This window comes from Bubalus kerabau, chromosome X (assembly GCF_029407905.1).
Source record: "Bubalus kerabau isolate K-KA32 ecotype Philippines breed swamp buffalo chromosome X, PCC_UOA_SB_1v2, whole genome shotgun sequence".
Taxonomy (NCBI): domain Eukaryota; kingdom Metazoa; phylum Chordata; class Mammalia; order Artiodactyla; family Bovidae; genus Bubalus; species Bubalus kerabau.
The window spans coordinates 93,369,447-93,385,267 of NC_073647.1; the positions used below are offsets into that span (position 1 = coordinate 93,369,447).

Genomic DNA, 15,821 nt, shown 5'->3' on the forward strand with positions numbered 1-15,821 from the left:
CTATCCATCCCACAAATTTTGAGAGTGTTCAGGGCTCACTCCTAGGCCTCCTTTTCTTCCCTATGATTTCTCCCTGCATAATCGCCCAAGGTTTCAATGAGCTGATGGGTCTCAAATAAATAATTTCTAGCCAAATATTTCTAGAAACATATATTTATAGCTCCTGAGCCACAGATTCATATGTCCAATTTTCACTTGAGTGTCTCACAGGCAAGCTACAGTTGGTATGCCCAAAACTGAACTCATCATTCCTTTGAAGCCTATTCCTCCTCCACGTTGCCTGTAATAATAGCTAATATTTACTGAACACTTCTCATGCTCCAGATAAAGTTCAAAGCACTTTATATACTGTTTCACTTAATTGTTTTAAGAAGGATAATATTAATAATCTCATTATACAGGTAAGGAGACTGAAGCACAGAGAGGTTAAGGAATTTGTGCAAGGTCACACAGCTAATCAGTGGCAGTCTGCTTCAGAATCACTGCTGTTAACTATCACCCTATACTCTTATCACTGCTATCCAGTTGTCCTGACTTTTTTTTTTACTGTCCATATATGTTTATTCAGATAATCTATCTCCCTTCTAAATGTGCCTCAGATCCATTCATCTCTCTCCAGTCCCATTACAACTATCTTAACTAGGTCACCATCACTTTTCACCTGGATTCTCAACCACCAGTATCACATCTTCCCAATCCATCTTCCACGCTGCTTCCATAGTGATGCTTCTGAAAGGCAATTCTGATCCAAATGGCAAACCATTCCATAGCTCCCCACTGCCCTTGGGATAATGGCCAAGATCCTTCACATGTTATCCATGGTCCTTCATGATCCAGCCTCTGCCTGCATCTCTAAGCTTGTATCTTCCTGCTCCTCTCTGCCTCCTAACTTTCTTCCTTCTCACCTGCCTTCACCTGGATAACACCTACTTATCCTTCTGTTCTTTGTTTAGCTGAGGGACTACTCCTCTAGGAAGCTTACCGTGACTCACCAGGTCTAGCTGAGGTCCCATTCCTTTATTACCTTGTACCCACCCTGATCAGAGCATTTCTCGTGCCCTATATTATCTGTTTAATCATTTTCTTCCCCTACTAGACATAAGTTTTGTAAGACCATGACTTTGTCTTGATCACCTCCATACCCCACCAAAGCTTGGCACAGTTTGGTGAATGCCATGCATGTATAAGCCATACCAGGCTTCTCTCTTCCTTTGCCTTTCTCCAGGCAACACACAGTGGTATGCAGAAGCACCCGTAGGAGGCTGAGACCTGGGGCCAGCTTTCTGACACAGGTCCTGTGCTCAGAGGCTAAGGATATGTGTCCTGGGCTATCAGGCCATATCTTCCTTCCCAGGAGTAGGGAAATGTTCTCCCTTCACTCCATTTCCTGTACTTGTTTTGCATTATGAATTTCAGTTATCCCTTGGCTTTTAGAACTGGAATCTAGCTATGTGTTAGTTACTGATTCTTTTAACAGCCTTGTGAGATCAATGGGAATGCAACGGAAATAACAATGATGACTCATGCAGCCCATCTCTCCTCCCCGCCCCACTCTGTACAACATCCAGTCCCACCACAGGCAACTCAAGTGTCATTCCAGGGGAGGTAGCTGCAGTGCCTTGATTATCTCAGGCATCATGCATGGGAGGAGAAGCCAAAGTGAGACCTCATGTGAGATGCCAGTCAGATTGTACAGTCAAATGCCCTGTTGGGCTTTGAGCCAATGGAACACTGACAGAAGGAAACATAGAAAGGAATGGGAACTTCCAAGGAGAAAAGTGCTCTGGCTGGGAAATGGGTGCAGAATGGAGCAGCTTGCCTTACCACTATCATTTAAAGGGAAGCAGAGATACCTGAAACTCAGGTGGGCTTCCTCAACCCTGTCTCATGCAATCCCTTTCTTCCAGAACTTTCTCAGATAGAAGCAGGTCATGTCGTGCTATATCACAGTGGGCAAGTGGGCTGTGATGGTCTTTAAGTACTATTCTCTAAATATTCTCAGCTCTTTGCCTTTGGGGTACAAGGTAAGATAGCCAAGTGCAGTTTGGTAGATCCATATGAAGAGTTCTGTCCATGGCACAGAATTAAAATATGTCACTTCCGGGCTGAAACATTTTGTCATAGACATGTAGTAAGAGCCCAGAATTGGCCTGTGTTGTTAGGAGCCACTAAGATTCTGAGTTGTATGTGGCACAACCTAGCTCGTCCTGGCTGGTACATAAGCTAAATCTTCCCTTTAGGGTTTGTCATTATCAAGGAAAGGAAACCATAACCACTGGACTGAAAAGAAAGACAATTATTTAGCAAAATGATGACCACAAAAATACTTAGCACATTGGTAATATGTTATTAGCAATATTCTAGATCATTATTTGAGAAGTGGGTTCTTGATGTTTGTTATATTAGTAAATTGATAAATTTAGGGTAAAATACTTTACCACAAGTGTGATGATCTTGGAATGCAACCAGCAATTCCAAAATACATAGCATAGCCCAAGAGTCTAAACTAAACCTGATCCAGTTAAGGACGCAGGTCCTAAGAGGTTCTAAATCCTTAGGTCCAGGACCAGATCCAGGCCCTTCTTAGCCTAGCTCTGACTCTCCAGCCCTGCAGAACTGCAGATTTCTCTTCTCCTGCTTCTCTACTCCTGGTTGCAGCCCCCTCTCTCAAGTCCCTTAAATCACTAAGAACATGAGTTCTGCTTCCTGGTTCTCCCTAGGCACTTTCAGGTCTCTGACTCCTACCAAGGGAAGGTGCTGGGTGTCCTAGTACACACAGATCTGTAACTCATCAACCCTCTTATAGGGAGGGAGTTCCTAACAGACAGAGTGTGTTTTGAGGTCAAACAGAGCTGGGTTTGAATTCCAGCAACACAACTTACTTGTTATATGATCTTGGATAAGTCATTTTGTCTCTCTGAGTCTCAACGTCTTCATCTTCAAAATAGGAACAATCACACTTAGAACTCAAGGAACTGCTATAAGTATTCTATAGTGAGGCTGCAAGCAGAAAAACACTGGAAATTTTATAGTTAATTTACAATATTGTGTTAACCTCTACTGTACAGCAAAGTGACTCAGTTATACATATATACTCTCCCTTTTTCAAAATGGCAACTGACTTGTACTAAAGCTCTAATCTTATTTTTTCTCATTTTAAATTCTTCTTTTTCTTCTCTCAGTCCAAACTACCCCCACCCCTTCCACTACCACACACACACCACCATCACCATTCTCACTACTGGTGGCTACCTTCATTCAAACTTGTCTCTCATTCATTGTCTAGTTCAGGGACTTTAAATGTTCTATTTTACTTATTTTTGTTTGTTTGTTTTTAGGAACGTCATCCTTTTTTGCAAACAAAATCACCTGTAGCTCTCCAATATAAAAGACAGGATGAGAACCACTCATGGCAGCCCCAGAGTCTGAGGGACTCTCGAAGGCTCAATGGATCACACATTGAAAACTATTGGGCTCTTTGCCCATTCCAAGTCTATAGAATGTCAGGGCTGGCAAGCCTCTTAGAGGTCATCTGCTGATCCACTGCCTACATTTCTAGATGGGACACAGGTCTGGGGATTTAGAGAGTTGTTGAGTCCTAGGGCTGGAAAGGACCCTGAAGGCCACCTTAGGCCCTAAGCTGACTGACAAGTGGTCAGTGCAGAGCAGGGAGGGAGCCAGGCCTCCTACTCCTATCTCTAGACTTTGGGAGCACAGTGGCCTCTCACCACGCCCAGGAATAAGCATCATCGTGTTATCCAGAGCTGGGAAACCCAGATTCAAAGCTCAGCTCAGCCACTTGGTAGCTATGTGGAGTCTTTACCAGCTGAGCCACAAGAGAAGCCCTATGTGGCCCCAGGCAAATCAATTCCTCTCTCTGTATTTTTCTCTATCTGCATTTTTCCCTCTGTAAAATGGGGTAGTGATACCTATCTCATAGAAGTTGTATGTAACCAAAACGTCTTTACCTCTGTAAAACACTTGGCTTTCAGAATTTCCACGTGGGACATAGACAATGGTGGTAGGAAGGAAGAGAGGCACATCAGACATTTCTCCCTCTTCCAGGCAAGAGACAGATTCACTCGCCTCCACAGAACTCTGGTTTTTAATTGTGTGAAGCCTCTGGCCTCTCACAAATGCCCTTGACTTCTTGAGCAAAGAAACTGCTTTCCAGTGGGGTTGTAAGGCTAAGGCTCACTCCTCCCTGCCTCAGGCCATCCTTTTGGTCTACTGCCCCTCAAGCACATAGGCTGAATGACTGCCCTGTTGGTCTTTTCCAAGAAAATTTAGGCAACCAGCATCTGCATTGAGCCCATTAGGATCCACTGGCCTCACTGATGCAAACTCCCACCTCAGGCCCTGGAAACACTGAGTTGAGAGGTGATCCTCAGTCAGATTCAGCCCTGCCTGGAACCAACCGGTCAGTGGCCAAGACTCATTCTTTTTTTTCTTGTTTTGTTTTTTATTGAAAAATATTTGCTTTACAGAATTTTGTTTTCTGTCAAACCTCAACATGAATAAGCCACAGGTATACTTATATCTCCTCCCTTTTGAATCTCCCTCGCATCTCCCTTTCCATCCCATTCCTCCAGGTTGATACAGAACCCCTGTTTGAGTTTCCTGAGCCATACAGCAAATTCTTGTTGGCTATCTATATTACACATGGTAAAGTAAGTTTCCATGTTACTCTTTCCATACTTCTCACCCTCTCCTGCCCTCTCACCATGTCCATAAGTCTATTCTCTATGTCTGCTTCTCCATTGTTGCCCTGTAAATAAAATCTTCAGTACCATTTTTCTAGATTCCATATATGTACATTAGAATATATTTATTTTTCTCTTTCTGACTCACTTCACTCTGTATAATAGGTTCTAGGCTCATCCACCTCATCAGAACTGACTCAAATGCATTCCTTTTTACGGCTGAGTAATATTCCATTGTGTATATGTACCACCACTTCTTTATCCATTCATCTGTCGATGAACATCTAGGTTGCTTCCATGTTCTAGCTACTGTAAATAGTGCTGCAATGAACAATGGGCTACATGTGTTTTTTAAATTTTGGTTTCCTCAGGGTATATGCCTAGGAGTGGGATTGCTGGGTCATATGGTGGTTTTATTCCCAGTTTTTTAAGGAATCTCCATACTGTCTTCCATAAGGGCTGTATCAATTTACATTCCCACCAATAGTGCAAGAGTGTTCCCTTTCCTCCACACTCTCTCCAGAATTTATTCTTTGTAGAATTTTTGATGATGGCCATTCTAACTGGTGTGAGGTGATCTCATTGTGATTTTGATTTGCATTTCTCTAATGATGAGCAATGTTGAGCGTCTTTTCATGTGTTTGTTAGCCATCTGTATGTCTTCTTTGGAGAAATGTCTGTTTAAGTCCTTTTCCCACTTTTTGATTGGGTTCTTTGTTTTTCTGGTATAGAGTTGTATTTTGGAAATCAATCCTTTGTCAGTTGTTACATTTGCTATTATTTTCTCCCATTCTGAGGGTTGTCTTTTCACCTTGCTTAGAGTTTCCTTTGCTCTGCAAAAGCTTTTAAGTTTAACCAGGTCCCATTTGTTTACTTTTGTTTTTATTTCCATTCCTCTAGGAGATGGGTCACAGAGGATCTTGCTTCAATTTATCTCATCAAGTGTTTTGCATATGTTTTCCTCTAAGAGTTTTATAGTTTCTGGTCTTACATTTAGGTCTTTAATCCATTTTGAGTTTATCTTTGTGTATGGTGTTAGGAAGTGTTCTAATTTCATTCTTTTACATGTAGCTGTCCAGTTTTCCCAGCACCATTTATCGAAGAGGCTGTCTTTGCCCCATTGTATATTCTTGCCTCCTTTGTCAAAAATAAGGTACCCATAGGTGCATGGGTTTATTTCTGGGCTTTCTATCTTGTTCCATTGGTCTATATTTCTGTGTTTGTGCCAGTACCATACTGTCTTGATGACTGTAGCTTTATAGTATAACCTGAAGTCAGGAAGCTTGATTCCTGTAGCTCCATTCTTCTCTCTCAAGACTGCTTTGGCTATTCAGGGTCTTTTGTGTTTCCATATGAATTGTGAAATTTTTTGTCCTAGTTCTGTGAAAAATGCCATTGGTAATTTGATAGGGATTGCACTGAATCTGTAGATTGCATTTGGTAGTATTGTCATTTTCACAATATGGATTCTTCCTACCCAGGAACATGGAATATCTCTCCATCTGTTTATGTCATCTTTGATTTCTTTTATCAGTGTCTTATACTTTTCTGTATACAGTTCTTTTGTTCCTTAGGTAAGTTTATTCCTAGATACTTAATTCTTTTTGTTGCACTGGTGAATGGGATTGATTGCTTAATTTCTGTTTTTGATTTTTCATTGTTAGTATATAGGAATGCAAGTGATTTCTGTGTATTGATTTTGTATCCTGAAACTTTGCTAAATTCACTGATTAGCTCTAGTAATTTTCTGATACTATCTTTAGAGTTTTCTATGTACAGTATCATGCCATCTGCAAACAGTGAGAGCTTTACTTCTTTTCCAATCTGGATTCCTTTTATTTCTTTTTCTTCTCTGATTGCTATAGCTAGGACTTCCAGTACTATGTTGAATAATAGAGGTGAAAGCAGACACCCTTGTCTTGTTCCTGATCTTAGGGAGAATGCCTTCAGTTTTTCACCATTGAGAATAATGTTTGCTGTAGGCTTAGCATATATGGCCTTTACTATGTTGAGGTAGGTTCCTTCTCTGCCCACTTTTTGAAGAGTTTTAATCATAAATGGGTGCTGAATTTTGTCAAAGGCTTTTCCTGCATCTATTGAGATTATCATATGATTTTTACCTTTCAATTTGTTAATATGGTGTATCACATTGATTGATTTGCGTATATTGAAGAATACTTGCATTCTTGGAACAAATCCAACTTCATCATGGTGTATGAACTTTTTGATGTGTTGCTGAATTCTGTTTGATAAATTTTTGTTGAGGATTTTTGCATCTATATTCATCAGTGATATTGGCCTGTAGTTTTCTTTTTTTGTGTTGTCCTTGTCTGGTTTTGGTATCAGGGTGATGGTGGCCTCATAGAATGAGTTTGAAAGTGTTCCTTCCTCTGCAAGTTTTGGAAAAAATTTTAGATGGATAGGCATTAGCCCTTCTCTAAATGTTTGATAGAATTCTCCTGTGAAGCCATCTGGCCTTGGGCTTTTGTTTTTTGGGAGATTTTTGATCACAGCTTCAATTTCAGTGCTGGTAATTGGGTTGTTCACAATTTCTATTTCTTCCTGGATTAGTCTTGGAAGATTGAACTTTTCTATGAATCTGTCCATTTCTTCCAGGTTAACCATTTTACTGCCATATAGTTATTCTTAATAGTCTCTTATAATCCTTTGTATTTCTGCATTGTCTATTGTAACCTCTCCTTTTTCATTTCTAATTTTGTTGATTTAATTCTTCTCTCTTTTTTTTTTTCTTGATGAGCCTGGCTAAAGGTTTGTCAATTTTGTTTTTCTTTTCAAAGAACCAGCTATTATCTGGCTAAAGGTTTGTCAATTTTGTTTTTTTTTTTTTCAAAGAACCAGCTTTTATCTGGCTAAAGGTTTGTCAATTTTTTCTTTTCAAAGAACCAGCTTTTAATTTTATCAATCTTTACTATTGTTTCTTTCATTTCTTTTTCATTTCTTTCTGCCTGCATCTTTATGATTTCTTTTCTTCTACTAATTTTGGGGGTTTTTGTTCCTCTTTTTCCAGTTGTTTTAGGTGTAAAGATTGTTTATTCGATGTTTTTCTTGTTTCTTGAGGTAGGATTGTATTGCTATAAACTTCCCTCTTAGAACTGCTTTTACTGCATCCCATAGATTTTGAGTTGTGTTTTCATTGTCATATGTTCTTAGAAATTTTTTTATTTCCCTTTTGATTTCTTCAGTAACCTGTTGGTTATTTAGAAACATGTTGTTTAATCTCCATGTGTTTGTGTTTCTTACAGTTTTTTTTTCTTGTACTTGATATCTAGTCTCATAGCATTGTGGCTGGAGAAGATGCTTGATATGATTTCAATTTTCTTAAATTTACTGAGGTTTGATTTGTGACCCAAGATGTGGTCTATCCTGGAGAATGTTACATGTGCACTTGAGAAGAAGGTGTATTCTCCTGCATTTGGATGGAATGTCCTGAAGATATCAATGAGATCCATCTCATCTAATGTATCATTTAAGACTTATATTTCTGTATTAATTTTCTGTTTTGATGATCTGTCCATTGGTGTGAGTGGGGTGTTAAAGTCTCCTTCTATTTTTGTGTTACTGTCTGTTTCTCCTTTTATGTCTGCTAGTGTTTAATTTATCTTATGTACTGAGGTGCTCCTATGTTGAGTGCATAGATATTTACAATTGTTATGTCTTCCTCTTGGATTGATCCCTTGATCATTATGTACTGCCCTTCCTTATCTCTTGTAATCTTCTTTATTTTAAGGTATTTTGTTTAATATGAGGATTGTTACTCCAGCTTTCTTTTGCTTCCCATTTCATGGAATGTATTTTTCCATCCTCTCATTTTCAGTCTATATGTGTCTTTAGGTCTGAAGTGGGTTTCTTGTAGACAGCATGTATATGGGTCTTGTTTTTGTATCCATTCAGCCAGTTTGTGTCTTTTGGTTGGAGCATTTAATCCATTTACATTTAAAGTAATTATTGATATATATGTTCTTATTGTTATTTTCTTAATTGGGGTTGATTTTGTAGATCCTTTTCTTCTCTTGTATTTCTTGACTGTTAGTCCCTTTAACATTTGTTGTAAAGCTGATTTGGTGGTACTGAATTCTCTTAACTTTTGCTTGTCTGAAAAGCTTTTTATTTCTCCATCAATTTTGAATGAGATCCTTGTCAGGTACAGTAATCTTGGTTATAGATTTTTCCCTTTCAGTACTTTAAATATATCCTGCCATTCCTTTCTGGAGTCTCTGCTGAAAGAATAGCTGTTAAACATATGAGGTTTCCCTTGTATGTTACTTGTTGCTTTCCCCTTGATGTTTTTAATATTTTCTTTGTGTTTAGTCTTTGTTAGTTTGATTAGCATGTGTCTTGGCATGTTTCTCCTTGGGTTTATCCTGTATGGGACTCTTTGCACCTCTTGGACTTGATTGACTATTTCCTTTTCCATGTTGGGGAAATTTTCAACTATAATCTCTTCAAAAATTTTCTCATACCCTTTCTTTTTCTCTTCTTCTTCTGGGACCCCTTAATTCGAATGTTGGTGCATTTGATATTGTTCCAGAGGTCCCTGAGACTATCCTCAGTTCTTTTCATTCCTTTTACTTTATTCTGCTCTTCAGAAGTTATTTCCACCATTTTATCTTCCAGCTCACTCATTCTTCTGCTTCAGATATTCTGCTATTGATTCCTTCTAGACTAATTTTAATTTCAGTAATTGTGTTGTTTTTCTCTGTATGCTTATTCTTTAATTCTTCTATGTCTTTGTCAATTGATTCTTGGATTTTCTCCATTTTCTTTTCAAGGTTTTTGATCATCTTTACTGTCATTATTCTGAATTCTTTTTCAGGGAATTTGCCTATTTCCTCTTCATTTAAGTTGCCCATCAACTTATATCCTCCTGCTATGCATACCCTTGTGTAGTTCCCTTCCACATTTTACCAGGTTGGTCTGTATGGCCAATAAAATAAGCAGATCAATTTGATGTTACTGTGGCTTATGTCTCAGTCCTCTCTCTCTCTCTCTTGGATCACTTGCTCTGGGGGAAGCCATGCTATGAGTATACCCAAGGAGAAGCCCATGTAATGAAGAAGTCATCTTCTTTGTTTCAAGTTTGTTCCTTCATTGTGTAGTATTGCTCTGCTTTTTCATTATTTTTTTTTAATTTATTGTGTTTGAGGTCTCCTTTTTCCAGGCTTCAAGGTTGAATTCTTTCTTCCTTTTGGTTTCTGCCCTCCTAAGGTTGGTCCAGTGGTTTGTGTAAGTTTCATATAGGGTGAGATTTGTGCTGAGTTTTTGTTTGTTTGTTTGTTTGATTTTCCTCTGATGGGCAAGGCTGAGTAAGGTGGTAATCCTGTTTGCTGATGATTGGGTTTGTATTTTTATTTTGTTTTTGGTTTAGATGAGGCGTCCTGCACAGGGTGCTACTGGTGGTTGGATGATGCCGGGTCTTGTATTCAACTGGTTTCCTTGTGTGAGTTCTCACTATTTGATACTCCCTAGGGTTAGTTCACCCACTCCAGTACTCTTGCCTGGAAAATCCCATGGGCGGAGGAGCCTGGTAGGCTGCAGTCCATGAGGTTGCTAAGAGTCAGACACGACTGAGTGACTTCACTTCCACTTTTCACTTTCATGCATTGGAGAAGGAAATGGCAACCCACTCCAGTGTTCTTGCCTGGAGAATCCCAGGGACGGGGGAGCCTGGTGGGCTGCCGTCTATGGGGTCGCACAGAATTGGACATGACTGAAGCGACTTAGCAGCAGTAGCAGCAGCAGCAGGGTTAGTTCTCTGGTAGTCTAGGGTCTTGGAGTCAGTGTTCCCACTCCAAAGGCTCAGGGCTTTCTTTCTTTTTTTGTTTTTTCCCAGCTCTTCCAATTTACCATGGCTGCATATTTGTATAGGTCCAGTGGTCTCAAAAAAAGGCAGCCCAGGTTCCCAGCATGCAGCAGGGCTCCACATGAGCAGAGGAGACCTTCTCATAAAACTGCGTCAGTTTTTCTAGAAGTTGTCTGAAGAACTGTTCTCTTACAGAGAAACTGGAACTCTCTGTGAGAGGAAAATTTCTATATAGTGGGAGTCCTCGAAACATGGAAACACAAATGAAAAACCTCTCTGACACCTGGGACAAAAGATTCCTGGCAAAGAAAACAGAAAACTTGAAGAACTCTGAGAGGAAAAAGCTGAGGATAGTATTTCTTTCAGCGAAGCAGGTTATGGGAAATCGCATGCACACATGGGATTTAAATGCCATGCCAAGACTCATTCTTTTTATTTCAGTTTTCCACTCCTCTCTCCCCGTCTAATGAGCTGCCCAGGTGACAGGATGTGCATTTAGTTAGCGATTATCCTTAGCCACAGGTTGTTACTTTGGACTTATGAACATGTGGTGTAATAAATGTACAACCACTACGGTTTTCACATTTCCCAAGGTTAGAAACCACTCTGACAGCGTAAAAGTTTCTTCTCACAACTTAGATATCTCATTGCTGCTGACCTCCTCCAAAGAGTAAAACAGGAAGAGGCCCTGAGAGGGTGCAGCTATTGTTTTTGTGTTTTAATTAAAAACCATTAGCAAAACATTGATTCCTATCAGAAACAAAAATATTGTCAAGGACACACTAGAGACCCTGAGGGACCCCTGGACTACTGATTGTAGGAGGTCTAGAAAAAGCTGCCACAGTGATGTGGGTGCCATGGGATGTGTATATGTTTGTGAACATGTGGGTGTGCATGTGTTTGTGGGCATGTGTATCTACTATCAAGGAGCTCTCCTGAAAAACAAAAAAGGTCCTGCCAGTTAAAAAACAGCTGGAGGTGCACCCTAAAAGAACTCCAAGCTGAGACTCCTCTCAGTTATTACAAGGTACGCCTTGACAAACTCAAGGATTCTGAGATTCAATGTCAGTTAAAAATGGACACCATCTAACTATCCACACATTCAAGCCAAAAACCTAGCAGTCGTCCTTGACTCTCTCATACTCCTTACTTTCCACATCCAATCCATTAAAAAATCTTTTCTGCTTTACTCCAAAATATACTCAAATCTCTCCATTTCTCCCCACCTTTACTTCCATCAGTGTGGGTCAAGTCACCATCATCTTTGACACAGACCAGGCCTCCTCACTGGTCTCCCTATTTCCATCCTTGCTGCCCTACAGTCCATTCTCTATACAGCACTCAGGGGGATCTTTTAAAATACATAAGTCAGATCATAGCCTCTTTTTCCTGTTGCAGCAATTATGGAGGCACATGTTCAAAATGAAACCTCCAGAGAATTCCCTGGTGCTCCAGTGGTTAGGATTCTGCACTTTCATTGCTGAGGGTATAGGTTCAACCCCTGGTCAGGGAACTAAGATCCCACAAGCATCATGGCATGATCAAAAGAAAAAAAAAAATCCAACAAACAAACAAAAAGCCAAAATGGAACATCTACCAGCCTGGATCATGTGACTATGATGAACAGAGCCCACTTCCCTGGATAGTTGCCATAAGTTAGAATTTTGTAGTATCTGTTACTTCATCATAACTTAGCCTATCATCACTGATTCATTGAAGTCATGCATATTTCTGGGGAAAGCATTATGGCTTCAGCTGATTCCTAAAGGAATCTGCGACCACAAAGGAGTCTCTCAACAATTGGCCTAGAAGGAGAGGGGAGCTGGCTGACTGGACACAGTGCTCAGAGGGTACCATGAACAGACCTGGTTATGTGTGCCTCAGGCAGGGGCATCACATGGATGAAGTGAGTCAAGAGGGTAGACTGCTCAGCAGTCAGGCAATCTGTACCTACACCAGGATAGAGGACAGGATCTTGGTCCAGTTGGGGTGGGATGGTGGGCCGGCACTGGAGTACAAAGGAGGGTGATTGTGTAGAATTTGGGAGTAGGAATCAACATGGTAGGGGTGGCAAGGTTGGGGGAAGGAGAGGAAGGAAGAGGAAACAACTAAGAGGCAACATGGATCTCCAAGGTCACTCTTAGAGGTGCCCAATCTTATATCAAATTGGCAGCAAGAAGACTCAGGGACCAATGCGGGACCCCAGCTGTTGTCATAGGTTCTCCAGCTTCTGGGTCTGCTAAAGCTGATGGGATATTCCTTGCCTCAGACAGGACTGGTTCAGGGGTTACTATGGTGAACCAAGTTGGCCACAGTGAACCTGCCTGGGAATAGCTAGGAGAAGCAGAGGTGGGAGAAATGAGGAAAGGCTTATACCAACAAAATAACAGCTGATAGTTATCCAGGGCTTTTCACACTCCAGGCACTATGGCAAGTATATCACAAGCATGTTCTCTCCATAATCCTCACACAAACTCCATAAAGTTAGGACTTCTCTCCACTTAGAGTCAATAAGTAACTTGCCTACCATCATGCAGCTAGTAAATGTCAGAGCCCTGATTTTAAACTAGGATGTCTCCTCCCCAGCCTATGCCTTTAACCACTTTATTTTCTCCTTGAATTTATGTACATATTTATTTTCCTTCCTCTTGGTTTCTCATTCTATCCCTTGGTTTCTCATTCTATTGTTCAATACCTTCTCACACTCCTCTACTTGACATGACAAAAAAATTGAGTACACCTTGACTTGTCATCATTGTTAATTTTCTGGTCATTTATCTTCTGGCTCAATGTTTCAGCATTTCAGCTTTCCATATATTGACAACTGACAGATGATCCTTATCTAGAACCACAGAGTCTATGGGACACCTCTCTGACCAGTATGCAATAGCAGAGAAGCAGGAAGTTCTTTTGAACAGGGTGACTGTCACTGGGAAAGGAGGTAGTGCAGAACTCTGCATGGACTGCAAATGAGTCAAGGAAGCAGGGACTTGGGAGCTCTAAACACTCCTGGAGGGGGGTTGGTAGCAATTCTGTGGAGATGAAAGTTTGTAGAAAGGAGGCCAAGGATTCCTCAGGAGTGTAGGCTTTGAGGTTTGGGAAATGCTTGCTATAGTGGGGGAAAGGTTCAAGGAGGGGAGGAGAAATCGCAACATTGATTTTCTCTGATTATTTGAAACTATTTGGGATGGATCTTTCGACTGAGTCAGTTCTGCTATCAGAGAAAACAAAGAGCACTGACTGTTCTTAGAGTAATGGAATTCTGATCTGGCTTTGCCACTTGCACCAGTGGTAAAGAACCCGCCTGCCAATGCAGGAGACATAAGAGATGCAGGTTCAATTCCTGGGTTGGGAAGATGCTCTGGAGGAGGGCATGACAACCCACTCCAATATTCTTGCCTGGAGAATTCCATGGACGGAGGAGCCTGGTGAGCTACAGCCCATAGGGTTGCAAAGAGTTGGACATGATTGAAGTGATTTAGTACGTGCACACACACAGGTGTCCAGACAGGCAAGCCATAATAGCTTCCCTGGTACTCAGTTTCCTCATCTGCAAAATAAGGACAAGAGTTTTATACCTTCTTCATAAGGATGATTTGGAGTAAGGATCAAATAAATGACATCTTCAAGTCACCTCAAACTCAGTAACACTGATTCTGCCTTCCCTGAAGCTGCTCATGATCCAGTGTTATCTTGATGCAGACCATTCCTCCCAACACTGTCACCTAGACCAAAAATCCTGTTGCCTCCCTAAGAGAAGGCTGTCTCTATAACCTCATTTACTTTTGCACCTGTGAATCTGTCCACTTTCTCCCCAGAGTTACCACTGCCACCCTTGGGAAAGTGAAAGCTAAAGTTGCTTAGTTGTGTCCAACTCTTTGCGACTTCATGGACCATACAGACCATGGACTTCTCCAGGCCAGAATACTGGAGTGGGTAGCCTTTCCATTTTCCAAGGGATCTTCCCAACCCAAGGATCAAACCCAGGTCTCCTGCATTGCAGGCAGATTCTTTACTAGCTGAGCCACCAGGGAAGCCCAAAAATACTAGAGTGGGTAGCCTATCCCTTCTCCAGAAGATCTTCCCGACCCAGGAATCAAATCAGGGTCTCCTGCATTGCAGGTGGATTCTTTACCAACTGAGCTATGAGAGACGTCCCCATAGCTTCCCTCATAGCTTGGGAAACCTTTGGAAAAATCCCATCATTTCTCTCTTGAACTACAGTCTGTTCTCTGCATAGCAGCAAGAGTGAAAGTTTTGAAATCAAATCAGATCATGTAGCTTCTTTGCTTCATTGGCTTTCTATTGCTTTTAGGATAAAATCTTAGGACTTCTTCCACAGCCCTCCAGACCCTGTGGGATTGGTCATCTTCAGGCAGCTTTTCTTCATCTAGTGCTGCTCTTTCTCTTATTCCCTTGTGCCTCAACACATTCACTTCTTTTTGATTTTTGTTTGTTCAGTCACTAAGTTGTTTCCAACTATTTGCGACCCCATGGACTGCTGCACGCCAGGTTTTCCTGTCCTTCACCATCTCCCAGAGTTTGCTCAAATTCATGCTTTTGATGCCATCCAACCATCTCATCCTCTGTTGTCCCCTTCTCTTCCTGCCTTCAATATTTCCCAGCATCAGGGCCTTTTCCATCGAGTCAGCTCTTTGCATCAGGTGGCCAAAGTATTAGAGCTTCAGCTTCAGCATCTGTCCTTCCAGTGAATATTCAGGGTTGATTTCCTTTAGGGCTGACTCTTACGATCTCCTTGTAGTCCAAGGGACTCCCAAGAGTCTTCTTCAGCACCACAGTTCGAAAACATCAATTCTTCAGCTTTCTTTATGGTTCAACTCTAACATCTATACATGACTACTGGAGAAACCATAGCTTTGACAATACAGACCTTTGTTGGCAAAGAGATGTCTCTGCTTTTTAATAGGCTGTCCAGGTTTCTCATAGCTTTCCTTCCAAGAGGCAAATGTCTTTTTTCATGGCTGTGGTCACCATCCACAATGATTTTGGAGCCCAGGAAAATAAAATCTGTCACTGCTTCCACTTTTATCCCCATTTATTTCCCATGAAGTGATGAGATGCATTCTACGATCTTAGTTTTTTGAATGTTGAGTTTTAAGCAAGCTTTTTCACTCTCCTCTTTCACCCTCATCAAGAGGCTCTTTAGTTCTTCATTACTGCCATTAGAGTGGTATTATCTGCATATCTGAGGTTGTTGATGTTTCTCCCAGCAATCTTGATTCCAGTTTGTGAGTCATCCAGCCTGGCATTTCACATGATGTACTCTGAGAAAGTTA

At 41.0% G+C, this 15,821-nt stretch overlaps 1 protein-coding gene across 1 annotated transcript in view; it reads right to left on the minus strand.

Moving 5' to 3' along the window:
* Positions 1-15,821, minus strand: part of LOC129640098 (uncharacterized) — a 107,598-nt gene that overhangs the window by 65,961 nt on the left and 25,816 nt on the right. The gene's annotated exons all lie outside the window — the stretch shown is intronic.